Source organism: Odocoileus virginianus, chromosome 23 (genome assembly GCF_023699985.2).
Source record: "Odocoileus virginianus isolate 20LAN1187 ecotype Illinois chromosome 23, Ovbor_1.2, whole genome shotgun sequence".
Taxonomy (NCBI): Eukaryota; Metazoa; Chordata; class Mammalia; order Artiodactyla; family Cervidae; genus Odocoileus; species Odocoileus virginianus.
The window spans coordinates 5,012,997-5,025,910 of record NC_069696.1 but is presented as its reverse complement, the minus strand read 5'-3'; the positions used below and the strand labels follow the sequence as shown (position 1 = coordinate 5,025,910).

General features: G+C 55.5%; 1 protein-coding gene across 1 annotated transcript in view; it reads right to left on the bottom strand.

Annotated features, from left to right (window-relative positions):
• WNT5B (Wnt family member 5B) overlaps positions 1–11,687 on the bottom strand; it is a 79,400-nt gene extending 67,713 nt beyond the window's left edge. Inside the window, exon 1 of the mRNA XM_070453254.1 lies at positions 11,297–11,687. The gene's annotated coding sequence lies outside the window, so the exon portion shown is untranslated. The remainder of the gene's footprint in view (positions 1–11,296) is intronic.
• Positions 11,688–12,914: the final 1,227 nt, after the last annotated feature.

The following is a 12,914-nucleotide window of genomic DNA, read 5'->3' as shown; positions in this document are numbered from 1 at the left end:
GTCAGCAGAGCTAGTCCCCGGCAACTGCACAGGAGTGATTCATGTGGCTGTCCTTCCCCGGTGGCTCAGACTGTAAAGAATCTGCCTAAATGTAGGAGACCTGGGTTCAATCCCTGGAGAAGGAAATGGCAACCCACTCCAGTATTCTCGCCTGGAGAAACCCATGGATAGAGGAGCCTGGCAGGCTACAAGTCCACGGGGTTACAGAGTCAGACATGACTGAGCGACTGACACATTTTCACTGGAAGCATAACTGGGCTTCCCAAGTGGCACTAGTGGTAAAGAACCTGCATACCAAGCAAGAGACATGAGAGACTCAGGTTCGATCCTTGGGTTGGGAAGATCTCCTGAAGGAGGGCATGGCAACCCACTCCAGCATTCTTGCCTGGAGAATCCCATGGACAGAGGAGTCTGGCGGGCTGCAGTCCATGGGGTCACAGAGTTAGACACGACTGAACAACTGAGCACACACGAGGAGCATAATTAGTGTGAACATCTATAGGCAATGCCTGCTAGGTGCTTTCCATGCATTTAGTTTAATCCTCATAATGGCCTCTATGGACTCTCTTAAATTGAGGTTGGTTAAAAAAATGATTTACTTATTATTCTTTTTGACTGCGCTGAGTCTTGGTTGGAGTGGGGGCTGCTGTCCAGCGGCTGTGTGCAGGCTTCTCATTGTGGTGGCTTCTCTTGTTGCAGAGCGCAGGTTCTAGGGCGTGTGGACTCAGGGATCAAACCCATGTCCCCGGCATTGGCAGGTGGATTCTAAACCACTGGACCCCCAGGGTAGTACTCTAAGGATGTTAATATTTATTTTTATTTACTTGGCTGTGCCAGGTCTTACATGTGGCACACCGGACCTTCAGTTGTGGCATGTAGGATCTAGTTCCCTAATCAGGGACGGAACCTGTGCTCCCTGCATTGGAAGCATGGGGTCCTAACCAGTGGACCGCCTGGGAAGTCCCACTGCCGCTGAGTTTTGAGGCCACAGTCGGGCTCCTATTGGGCTGCAGAAGTTGATTTAAATGCTGCATTTAGAGATTAGATTTACTCACTCATGATAAACACATTCGTGTTAATGTTGATGATTTTTTTTTTCCAGAAATACTTTCCAATGCCAAGACAGTGAAACAGGAAAATATAAAATGGAAAAAAAAAAAAAAAGCCTGGCTTTCTAGTTATAGGGTGTAACTTCTTACTGAAACTTTGGGATAGGGTTTAGCCTCACCAGACAAGCTCCCACAAAGTTTTCAAAGACTTTCTTAGACACAGAGAAACGAGAAGCCCATTGCCAGGCGGGAGTCAGCCTGGGGCTGTCTCTGGGTCACCTTCCCGTTCTGATGAACAGAGCCTCATGGTGGGTGGAAGCCACTTTCATGCACACGGTTTCACTTAGTTCCACAGCTGTGTGAGGTAGGCATGAAGGGCACACTGTGAACCCATCGGCTTATTAATTTATCAATACTGTTGAGTAGTAACAATGCTGATTTCGGGGACTTCTCAGAGAACCCACTCAGATAAGGTCCCTCAAGGGAAATTCGCAGAGCCTGGAGCCCGGAGCTCTTGGGAAGAGCTCCTTGTGAAGGCAGCTGTCACGGAGGTGTATTTTCATATCTCCTTTGTCTCCTCACTGTCAAAGCAAACCAAGTTACAGACACGCAGTTCTTGTGGCTCAAACCCTGAACGGGTCCTGAAGCATCTGGGTAACAAGCCCCTGACACCTTCACTTTGTTCAGTGAAGAGTTAAAGAAGGGGGCTGACCCTGGATGGCCCTAATTCACACAAACAATCACAGTGGATTTTCAGGATAAATAACCCTAGGAGATGGCCTTTATTATCCCTGTCTACAGGACAAAGAACGGGGAGCTCAGAAAAGCTCAGGAGTTGGGGTGAGGTCCTCAGGTGTGAACGGCCAAGTCAGGGTTCTAACTCAGGTCCATCCACTTGCCCCCAGAGGCTGTGTGCTCCCCACTGCTCAGGGGACAGGAAGCTGGGGCAGGGGGTGAAGGCTTTACACGCCTCAAGGTCACAGCTGTGCTGCCCTGAAGCCTGGAAGGCTGACATCCAGGCTGACACTGTCTAAACAACTGCTCGGCACACAGTGGCCCCTCTGCTGACACCCCACTCTCAGGGGACCCGCTCTCAGCCGGGCACCTCCCTGAGGTGCTCCTGGCACAGTCCTGGCAGAACACAGGGCCTCATCTAAGATGTGATGAGAACGTGGTGTAACCAGCCATGTGGCTGGGAGCAAGGATGAGATGCGAACACAAGTGATCACAATGTAAGACCAAGTGTGAAAAGGACCCCACGGGTGAGCTTTGAACAGAAGCAGCCCTTCCCAGCCAGCTCCCAGCCAGAGGGGTCCTTTCCGACAGAGGCGGGCAGGGGGCTGGCATCTGAGGTGTCCACAGGAAGAGGGTGGGGTGGGGCAGGACTCTGGCTTGGCTGAAGCACAGGGGAGCAGAGAGGACTCTGGGAAGGTCATTAGGGGCAGGATTGAAGGTATTGAACCCAGAGTAAAGATACTCTGTGAGCTGAGTAGGGACAGGAGGAGTCACTCAAGAATGCTGAGCAGGGGGACTTCCCTGGTGGTCCAGTGGTTAAGAATCCACTTGTTAATGCACAGGACACTGGTAGGATTCCTGGTCCAGGAAGATCCCCCACGCTGCGGGATAGCTGGGCCCTTGCACCACAACTATTGACCCTATGCTCCAAAACGACCGAGCCCACACCCCACAACTACTGAAGCCCACACACCTACAGCCCGTTCTCTGCAACAAGAGAAGCCACCGCAATGAGAAGCCCGGCCTGTGCCCCACAGATAGAGAGTAGCTCCCCTCGCCATAACTTGAGAAAGCTCGAGAGCAGCGAGGAAGACCCAGCACAGCCAAATATAAATAAATACTAATAAAGAAAAGAATGCTCAGCAGGGGAGGGATGTGGGGCAGCAGGGCGACCATCCAGGAGCTGGTGAGTGATGTCCCTGGGGAGTGGACCAGGGACGAATAGCCGGTGGGAGAGCTGGGGCTATAATTCACATCCCGCCCGGCAGGAGCACCAAGACAGGATGCAAAATGGACAATCGTTCCAAAGGATTCGGGGGAACTGGACACAAGAAAAGATTCTCTGAAAGTCACAGAAACACTTTAGAACACCGGTTCTCAGACAGGGTCAGTTTTGCCCCCTGGGGATAAATGGCTGTGTCTGGGGACACTTTCGTCTCTGGTCACTGGGAGGCAATGCTGCTGGCATCTAGCAGGCAGAGCTCAGGGACGCTGCTCAACAACCCACAGTAGACAGGACAGCTGCTACAGCAGAGAATTACCAGGTCCAAAATAAACAGTGTCGAGGTCTGGAAACATGGTTTGGGGACCATAAGGAAAGAAAAGTGGTACCGATGTTCCTCTCACCAGGAGGCTCGTGAGCCTGAGAGGCGGAGGAACCACCAGGCCTTCTCTGCAGAGACACAGCTACACGCCAGGACCCGCACGCAACTGTGCCCCCAGGACTTTCGTCCACACTCCCAGGCACCTGCTATGGCCAGGCCCGACAGGCACCAAAGGTGAGGACAGGCCCGGCACCTGCCCTCCAAGCATTGCCATCTAGAAGGAAGACGAGCTGGTAATAAGAAGTACACACATGTGTTTGAAAATGCATACATGCTTGCACACGTCTGTGCAGTAAAGACTGAACAAGGAGACGTCCCTTGGTGGTGGTCCAGTGGTTAAGACTCTGCACATCCACTGCAGGGGCCGTGGGTGTGTCCATCATCCACTGCACCCCCAAACCACCAGTGACGTGTGTGTGTGCACTGTCACAGATGGGGTCTTCACCACAGGAGATGTTGTTGTTTAGTTGCTCAATTGTGTCCAACTCTTTGCGACCCCGTGGACTGTAGCCCCCCAGGCTCCTCCGTCCATAACATTCTCCAGGCAAGAATATTGGAGTGGGTTGCCATTCCCTTCTCCAGGGGATCTTTCTGACCCAGGGATCAAACCCGCCTCTCCTGCACTGGCAGGCGGCTTCTTTACCATGGAGCCACCAGTGAAGCCCCTAAGCAAAGATGGGAGGATAGAAGACTCAAGAGGTTTTAGAATTCTGCACACTTACTATTTGTACAAAGAAAGAATTACTAGAACAAAATCTAGGAACTGTATCTTATGTCTTCAGCACTTGGGACATGCCTGGACCAATATTTATTACATGAATAATGCAATCCAACTCAATCCACAGAAAATCATTAAGGATGGCATTTTATTTTTTTTAAGGCAAAATAGGTCTCTTTCTAGCGAAGAACATACTACACAATTACAAAGCTCATTGCCATAAGATCAACAGTCAACAGCTATTCCGGGAAGGCTTTTAAGCCCAGCCCTGATCCTCAGCAGGGTTTCAGCTCCGAGGACTCCATGGAGAGCATGACAGACGTGGGGCGGCAGACGTTGAACAGGAACTAGCAAACCAGAGTTAGAGGCAGTGATGGGTGCTCTAGAGCAGAGAGCCAGGAATAGAGAGTTTTGGGGTGGGCAGGGGGCAAAGCTGCCGCTGACACCTGAGGGCAGGGGTCCAGCACAGGGAGAACAGCATCACCTGTGCCCACGTGGACAGGATGGCAGGACCAGGCCACGGGGGAGCCTGCGACCACAGCGGTGGAGGTAAGAAGGGTGTTCACATTGGGAAAGGCACAGAGAAACTGCAGGAAAGCTCTGAACCTGACACTCAGAGGTGGGACTCTCGAGCAGCTGGAGGCTAGGTCAGGAGCACGGCTGGGGATTGTGAACTCCATGCTGTGACATTTACAGACTCAACCCATCTGCCACCTCCCTCCCCGACCAGGTGAGGCATCACCTCCATCCTGGAGAAGGGCCAGTCACCCAGAAAGCCAGTGGAGCCCCGCTTGTCAGCCCGAGGTCCCCTGATGCCACCAGGAAGGTCTCGGCCAGCATCCAGCCAGCAGAGGGGTTTGGTGGGGCTGAGTGGGTGAATTTAAATGCTTTGAGGTGGGAAAGCCTCTCCAGTGTGCATGCGAGCCTCCCCCACTGCTGGCGACCACCCCCTCCTCCCCCATGTCCCCCCTGCAGGTTGGTTCTGCTGGTTCCGGGACACACCTGATAGCGAAGCCCTTCATAGGTGCTGCACCCCGTCTCACAGGGTGGATGGCCCTGGCCTGGGAAGAAGGGAGACACCCACGTGGTAACTCCCTCTGTGCATTTAAAGCTTACTTCAGATGTGATTTCACAGGGGTAACCCTTTTAAGAAAGAGACAACATGTCAAGATACTGAGTGGTTTCCAAACACAGGGGCTGTCCGGGCATCTGCTGAGTTGAAAGGACACACGTGTTTGAGATGGGGGTCCGTGAGACCCCTCCTCCCCTGCCAGGGCCCTGCTCAACCCCCAACCCTACAGCTCTGATCAGCATCCCGAGGGGGTTCTACTTTTCCTTCCCTACATGACAGCCGACCCCAAACACCCACCCCTGCTGCTGGAACCTCTGTCCCTTGGATGTCGTGCCTGACAGGACATAGTCGACACCCGTGACAGTCACTCCCTTCCAGGACTGACTGAGGCTGACCTAAGCAGTGGCTGTTCTGCTCATGGGAGCAAGAGGTGGTGGGGCTGGACTGAGGGTTCTAGGTGCCTCCCCGACAACATCACAGTCAACAATACGCACCCCGCCATAATACCTCCAGTCCCGCAGAGCCTAGAGCTTTACAATCTCTGATCCTTGGAAGCCCTGATCCTCACCACCAGCTACTCCACCAGCTACCACACGAGAGGAACAGGAAGTTACTGTTTCCACCTACAAGTGAGGACATCAAGGCACAGAGAAGCCGGGCAGGTGGCTGGCTCCAGCCTCCACTCTCTGAGCTGCCCACAGCCTGTGGACTCAGGGCAGAGCCCACAGAACCATTTAGAACCCCCACCCCATCCACCAGCTCCTGCCCCTCAGTGGGCTAGGACATTTCTAGCCCTACACTTAAACGCAAAAGCTCTTCAAAGGTTTTATCACTTTGAATGCAGGTCTTATACCCCAAACAAGATCTATATGAAGTATTTAGTAATGATTGCTCAAAGTTTCCCAGGAGAAACTTCCCAACGAGCATCTCAGAGATGATTCCACGAATGGGGCTTGACTTCCATCAGCCTCCCTCAGTGACGGGAAACCTGACATCTCCAGGTATCTCCTGGGAGGAGAAATGGCGGGGGCGGGGGGGGGGGTGGCGGCAGCGGGAACAGAGCCCGGGGTGCTCTGCAGCTCCTCCCCCAAAGCCTCCCCCCAAAAGGAGAGCAGAGTGAGACTCAGGAGGGAACAGGGTCACCCCAAGTTCGTATCAGAAAAGCTTTGTTCTCGTTTCTTTTCAATATAAAGTGATTTTTATTATATTTGTATTATATACTGCATAATCTGTGTGTGTGTGTGTGTGTGTGTGTGTGTGTGTGTGTGTTTTAGCTGTGTCGAGTCTTAGTTGTGGCACATGGGATCTTGGGATCTTTCACTGTGGCGTGGCTCTCTAGTTGCAGCACACAGGCTTGGTTGCCCTGCGGCACGCGGGATCTTCGTCTGACCAGGGATCAAACCCGTGTCCCCTGCATTGCAAGGCAGATTCTTAACCATCTGACCATCAGGGGAGTCTCTCATTTCTTTTTATTTAAATGGTGCACTTTCTATTTTATTTTCGGCTGTGCTGGGTCTCTGTTGCTGCACGGGCTTTCTCTAGTCTCGGCGCGTGGGGGCTACTCTCTAGTTGCAGTGCAAGGGCTTCTCTTCCTGAGGAGCATGGGCTCTGGGGTGCGGGCTTTAGTAGTTGGGGCTCCCGGGCTTACTTGCCCCATGGCAAGTGGGATCTTCCTGGACCAGGGATTGAACCCATGTCCCCTGCACTGGCAGGCAGATTCTTAACCACTGCACCACCAGAGAAGTCCTGTTCTCATGCTTTTTGCTCCCCTAGTAATGCTCAGAGGGAAGTTATGTTCTTGTGTCTTTTGCTCCCCTAGTAATCCTGAGAGCAAACTTACTCATTGGATGTTCCAGATCACTCAGATGTGACTCGGGGCCTACAGTCTGTAAAACCAAGAACTTCTCAAACTGAAGCCCAGTTTAGTTCAGTTGCTCAGTTGTGTCCAACTCTTTGCAACTCCATGGACTGCAGCACTCCAGGCTTCCCTGTCCATCACCAACTCCCGGAGCTTACTCAAACTCATGTCCATCAAGTTGGTGATGCCATCCAGCCATCTCATCCTTTGTTGTCCCCTTCTCTTCCTGCCCTCAATCTTTCCCAGCATCAGGGTCTTTTCAAATGAGTCAGGTCTTTGTATCAGATGGCCAAAGTATTAGAGCTTCAGTTTCAACATCAGTGCTTCCAATGAATATTTAGGACTGATTTCCTTTAGGATGGACCAGTTTGATCTCCTTGTAGTCCAAAGGACTCTCAAGAGTCTTCTCTAACACCACAGTTCAAAAGCATCAATTCTTCAGTGTTAGGCTTTCTTTATGGTCCAACTCTCACATCCATACATGAGTACTCAAGAAACCATAGCTTTGACTAGATAGAAGCCCAGACCTCAGGAAATCCCCAACCGTATTAGTCAAATGGGAGTGACCTTCGAGGGTTAGCATTTCTGTGGTTCAAGGAAGCCACAGAAGAGAAGAGACCCTGGGCCCTGGCCCCCAGGTCTCCAGCAGCTGGAGACAGGGCCTCCGCACTTCATCTTGGGATGCTGACTAAACACAGGGGCCCTTGAGGCCAGAGCCAGGAGCACAACCTAGTCCCTGGCTGGACCACAAGCCCTGTCTGAAGCCATGGGGGGTGAAACACGAACCGTGTGAGATGCCCGCCGTCCTTGGTGGGGACGGCCCTCCTTTCATTGGTGGCCACCCACCCCCAGGCCTGGGCCACAGCAGAGGGATTTCCAAAATGGAACCAGCCAAAGCTGTTGGAAACAACCGTCTATTAGAACTGAAAGAGGCCTCCAGGGCAATCCAAAACCCCATGTGACAGGAGAGACAACTGAGTCCCCAGAGGAGATGCTACAACGCACCCCAACAAACCTCTCCCAGAAACTTCATGCAAGAACAGGACACACAGGCGGGCTGGGTTTTCCTGGGGTGTGGAGGGTTAAGAAACACCCCCGTGTCTTTAGGGCCCTGGGCTGGGTTGGCGAGAGTTACAGTCAGCATGAGGATCTCAGCCAAGGCTGGAGTCGAGGGTTCCTGTGCCTGATATTTGGGGGGGCGGTCAGAGGCGAGCCTTCCCCAGTACTGATCAGCTTCCACAAAGAGGTGAGAAGAAAGCCCTGAGGGGAGACACAGGAAGGAGAGAGGCCGACTTTAGAAAGTCTGGAAGAGAACTTCGGCTGCACAGCTGGGAAAGACCCAGCTGCAACCACAAGGGCCAGCAAGCCTGGAAATGCTGCCCAGTGGCCAGGAGGGTGAGACCTAGAGCCAGTGGGTCAGACTGGAATGAGAGGGTGGATGCTTAAATTTAGCCAGGTAAACAGTCCCAGCAGAGGGGTTGGGAGGAGTGGGCCACCACTGCCAAGGCTGGCCAGACTGGACCAAATGTTGGGTCCGCTTTCTGGGTTCCACCAGCTCGCTGCCTGGAGCAGGCAGTCTGTCCTCCTCAGTGATGGGGAGAGGGTGATTTGTACTGTAAAAGGTAGCTCAGGTGAAAAACCGTAGGGATTTCACCTTCACCAAGTGTCCATCCCCAAGCCCTCTCCCGGGTTTCTCTGAACTGCTGGATGCAGTTTGAAGATGCTTAACAGACACATCACCGACTCAACGGACATGAATTTGAGCAAACTCCGGGAGATAGTGAAGGACAGGGGAGTGTGGTGTGCTGTAGTCCATGGGATCACAAAGAGTGTGAGATGACTGAGCAACTGAACAACAATAGGAACTGGCTAGGGATGCCCCGAGGTGAGACTCGCAGGACTTCCCTGCGCCCTGTCCTCTCCCCACTGGGGACTTCTAGATCTCCTGCTGTTGTGAGGCTCAAGAGACTTGAAGGAGCCCCCAGAACAGCAGCAACCAACCAACTACTGAAAACTCTGCAGACTGTGTTCAGGTGTGGGGAAGGAGCAGGGGGACCTGTGCGGAGGACGAAGGGGACTGATGGCAGGCTATTTGTAACAGAGCTCCGAGCAGAGAACAGCAAACAAGACAACTCTGTGGGCTTACTGGTGTCTATTTTAGAGACGGTGAGGACCAGCACGTCACGTAAAGCCTCCTATCCTGCTAGACAGGCCAGCATGGCCATCCAGAAGCCGCAGAGACACCAGGAGCGAAAATTAGAACAGGCTAGCTTGGGCTCTGGTCCTCCTTGAGGAAGAGCAAACAAGAAACTCTTTGAGCTGCCACTAGAGTAACAGCAGGGTGAAATACCCAGGTGAAGAGCAAGCCCAAATTTTTTCTTTTCATAGCATATGGCTCCCAGCAATTTGGCTTAGACTTTGGGCATAGAAAAAAAAAAAAAATTTTTTTTTTTTTTTTTTTAAGAAAAGGGTTGTTTTCAAGTCAATCAGGCCCCTTGGAGGCAACGGCTCCATAGAAAGGACCCAAAATGGGCTCTTCTCAGACTGAGCAGACGTCTGTTCACACATCTATACTCGAATACCCGAGAAGTTGGGGCCTGGAACTGCAGGGCCTACAGACCCTAGCAAGTCCCACGCCCAAGGGGCAATTTTCTCTAGGAAAGGAAGGGGACTGCCCTCAGGTACTTATCCACATGCCACCTCTGTAGGTCCTTGGCTCCACAAACGTCCTCTCCTATGCCTGCTCCACCTCTGATGGTGCAGAAACCTCTGTCCTCGGGTTTGGGACAGGACCTCCCCACAAACGCCCTGGGGCATCACAGCGACCTCAGCATGCAGAGGTCTCTGAGCACCGCCTGTCCTTCCCAGTAGAGGTATCTCCTTCCTCCTGCTATTTATAGCCACAAATCTTCTATGTGAAGACAGAACAGACACTATTTTGAAATGGAGGAAACCACCACTCAGCCTTCCACATCTCATGGGTCAGCAGGTCTGCCAGGACCGTGTGCGCCTAGCAGGCCTGTGGGCGCAAGCGCAGGCTGGATATCACTCATCCATGCCTGAGAGCAGAGCCTTGCGCTTGATAAGTGAACAGCACACGTTAATCCACACCGGAGGGGCGGCCTCCAGGAGAGGGTCCCCGGCTCTCCCAGGGTGTGCCCTCTGTCTCCAGCCCCTGTGTTGCCTTAGGGCTAGCCTCAGGAGGGGCCACCCTGGGCTTCCACCGCTGCCCCTGGCTGGGTGCTGGTAATCTGGCCAGGAGCGTGACTCTGCCCACTGGAGATTACCGCACCCATGCTGATGGCACGCATCACATTGCTGTCAATGGGCACTTCTTCGGCCACTAAACTGGTAACAGGATTCTTCTCCAGGTACCAGGCTGAAGCTCTGCCAGGGTGGTGGTAACTGAAGGCGGTGGTCAAGCAGCCAGGTGGCAAAAGGGCCCGGGGGGCAAGCGGAGAGCAAGTCCCCCAGCACAGCCAGGTCACACCTCAGCGCCTCTCTCTGTCGAAGAAGCAATCCTGCCCCAAGCAAAGGCAACGAAAACATCCAGGAAAGGGCGCTCTGTCTCTAGTGCGCGGCCAAGTATCCCCCGAGGCTCCAGGAGAGGGTGGAGAAAGGCCATCCCGCACCTCTCGCGGCCGGCGGGGAAGAGGCTGGGCGAGCAGAGGCGCAATGAAAGAAAACAGAAAACTCAGGAGGACCAGCCTGAGACCTGCTCGGGCTTCGTTAGGAATCCAGGCACCAAACTAACACTGCTCGAGGGGGTTAAAAGAATCCAGATGGAGCCTCGCCACAGTCTGGCGGGCGCGGGGCACAGAGCCCATCGCGGAGCCCAGCTGGGCCCGAGCGAGCCGGGAAAAGAGCGCGGGAAGCTCGGGGGCTCGCGGCGCGGGGACTGCCCGGGTCTGAGCCTGTGCGCCCGGGGGCGGCTCCCCGCAGCCCCTGGGGCACGAAAGCAGCGACACCCGCCTCCCGGAGGCGGGGACCCTGGCTACCTGCAGTCTGGGGGCGGCCCGGGCGCGGCGAGAGCCAGCGGCCCCAGCTTTGTTCGGCGGCGGGGACCCCTTCCCCTACGGGCCCCCTGCCCCGCCGGGCCCCCCGGCCCCGCAGACCCGCCCCGGTCCGAGCTCTGGGTCCCTGGGGATGCGGTGGGGTGGGGGCCCTCCTGGACCGCGCCTCTCTGCTCCCGACCCTGGCACCCAGACTGGCCCGCGGGCGAGGGGCGCGGGGAAGTTGGGCGGCGGGGCGGGGGCTTACCTGCGCGTCCGCGGCTTGTCAGGCCCGCGGGCTTCCGCTCGCTGTCCGGTGGCCCGGCCCTTCCAGAGCCCACGGGGCCCGGGTGGCCGGGGGGCGCCGACTCTCCGCGCTGCGGTTCGGTCTCGCCGAGCGTCCGCCCGGCCCCAGGGGTCCACCACTCGCTCCCGCGGAGCCCGAGCTCTCTACCCGGAGGGCGCCTGGGTCCGAGCCGGCGGGCGGAGGCGGGGCGCGGCCGGCGGTCGAGCGGAGGAGGCCGGGCGCTGCGCAGGGCTCGGGCCGGGGGCTGCGCGCTCCTCTCCCGCCTGGGTTGGGAACTTGGGCCCGAGTTGGCTGCGGCGGTGGCGGCCGCGGCTCCGAGTGCAGGGCCGGCGCCGGCCGGCGGGTCCCGGGCCCCGCGCTCCGCCCCGCGCCTCCTCCCCGCCCCCGCCCCGCCGCGACAACCCGCCCCCGGGGCTCCTCCCGGGCGGGACCGGGCCTCGCACCTGCCTCCGCGCGCAGCGCGCCCGCTCCTTCTCGAGCCAGACTCCGCGGCGCGCGTGGGGAGCACCCCCCCCCCCGGACATCCCGCACATTTACCGCCCACTTCGCCGGAACTCTGCCGGGTCCTCCGGGAGCACCTAAGGACTCACTGGGCAGCAGCCCCCGGTGCAGCCAGCGCTCCTGCCGGGAGCCCCCAGTTCACATCAAACACTGACACACGCTTTATCCTCCTCTGGGTCCCCCCAAAGAAGAGAGGACCTGTCATTTCTGGCTCACAAACCCGAGCCATTCCCCTCTGGTCCTGGATCCCTGGACAGCACCCAGCAAAGCCATCCCTCGGGTGAGGACGGCCCCCGTGGCGGGGATCGCAAGAAACGCGTTTCCAAAAGGAAAATGTGCACCCTCATCACTTCTGGGACACCATTAGGGCTGAATTACTCCGGTAGTCACTGAAGGGAGTTAGAGCCTGAACAGTCACTAGAGCCTCTGCTGGGACCCATGACCCAACACTTTGATTGCAGCCCCCAAATCTGGGGAGCGTGGTACCTTCTGGCACCCCTGGGCGAGCTGCCCCAGAAGGAGCAGCCAAGGTCCCACCAGGGCAAAGCTCCAACTCCAGCCCTGGAGCCTAGTCCAGACCCCAACCAAGAGGGCCAGCATGGTGTGAGGCCCACCCTACAAGCGCTTTTTTTTTTTTTTTTTAATATTCTGCACCTCCTTCCCTTCCCTTAGTAAATGGAAGGTTGCTCTAATAAAGAAATTATCTTTGAATGCAGTAGGTGAGGGAAGAAAGGCCATAAAAACAGTAGCAATAATTGAAGGCTTGGGCTTTTTAAAATTAGTTATCACAACAGAGTGACAGCCTTCCCCTTTCATCGGGGGAAGGGGCTGCAGGGGGTGGTCAGAGACTGAGGGCCCAGGAACCCACCACAGTGGGCTGGCAGTAAGGATCTGTTGTGCTCTGGGTTTTACAATAAGGAAAGTAAGCGCAGTTTTAGCAAATACCACGCTAATTAGGGGGAAAGTCTTCCCTGGAATTGTGCTGGTCTGGCCGGAGGTGCCCCAGGACTCTTCTCACCTCACAGTAAATGGGGTTTATGAGACCGGGTCCAGCAGCCTGAAATGAATGGCCTGTAAT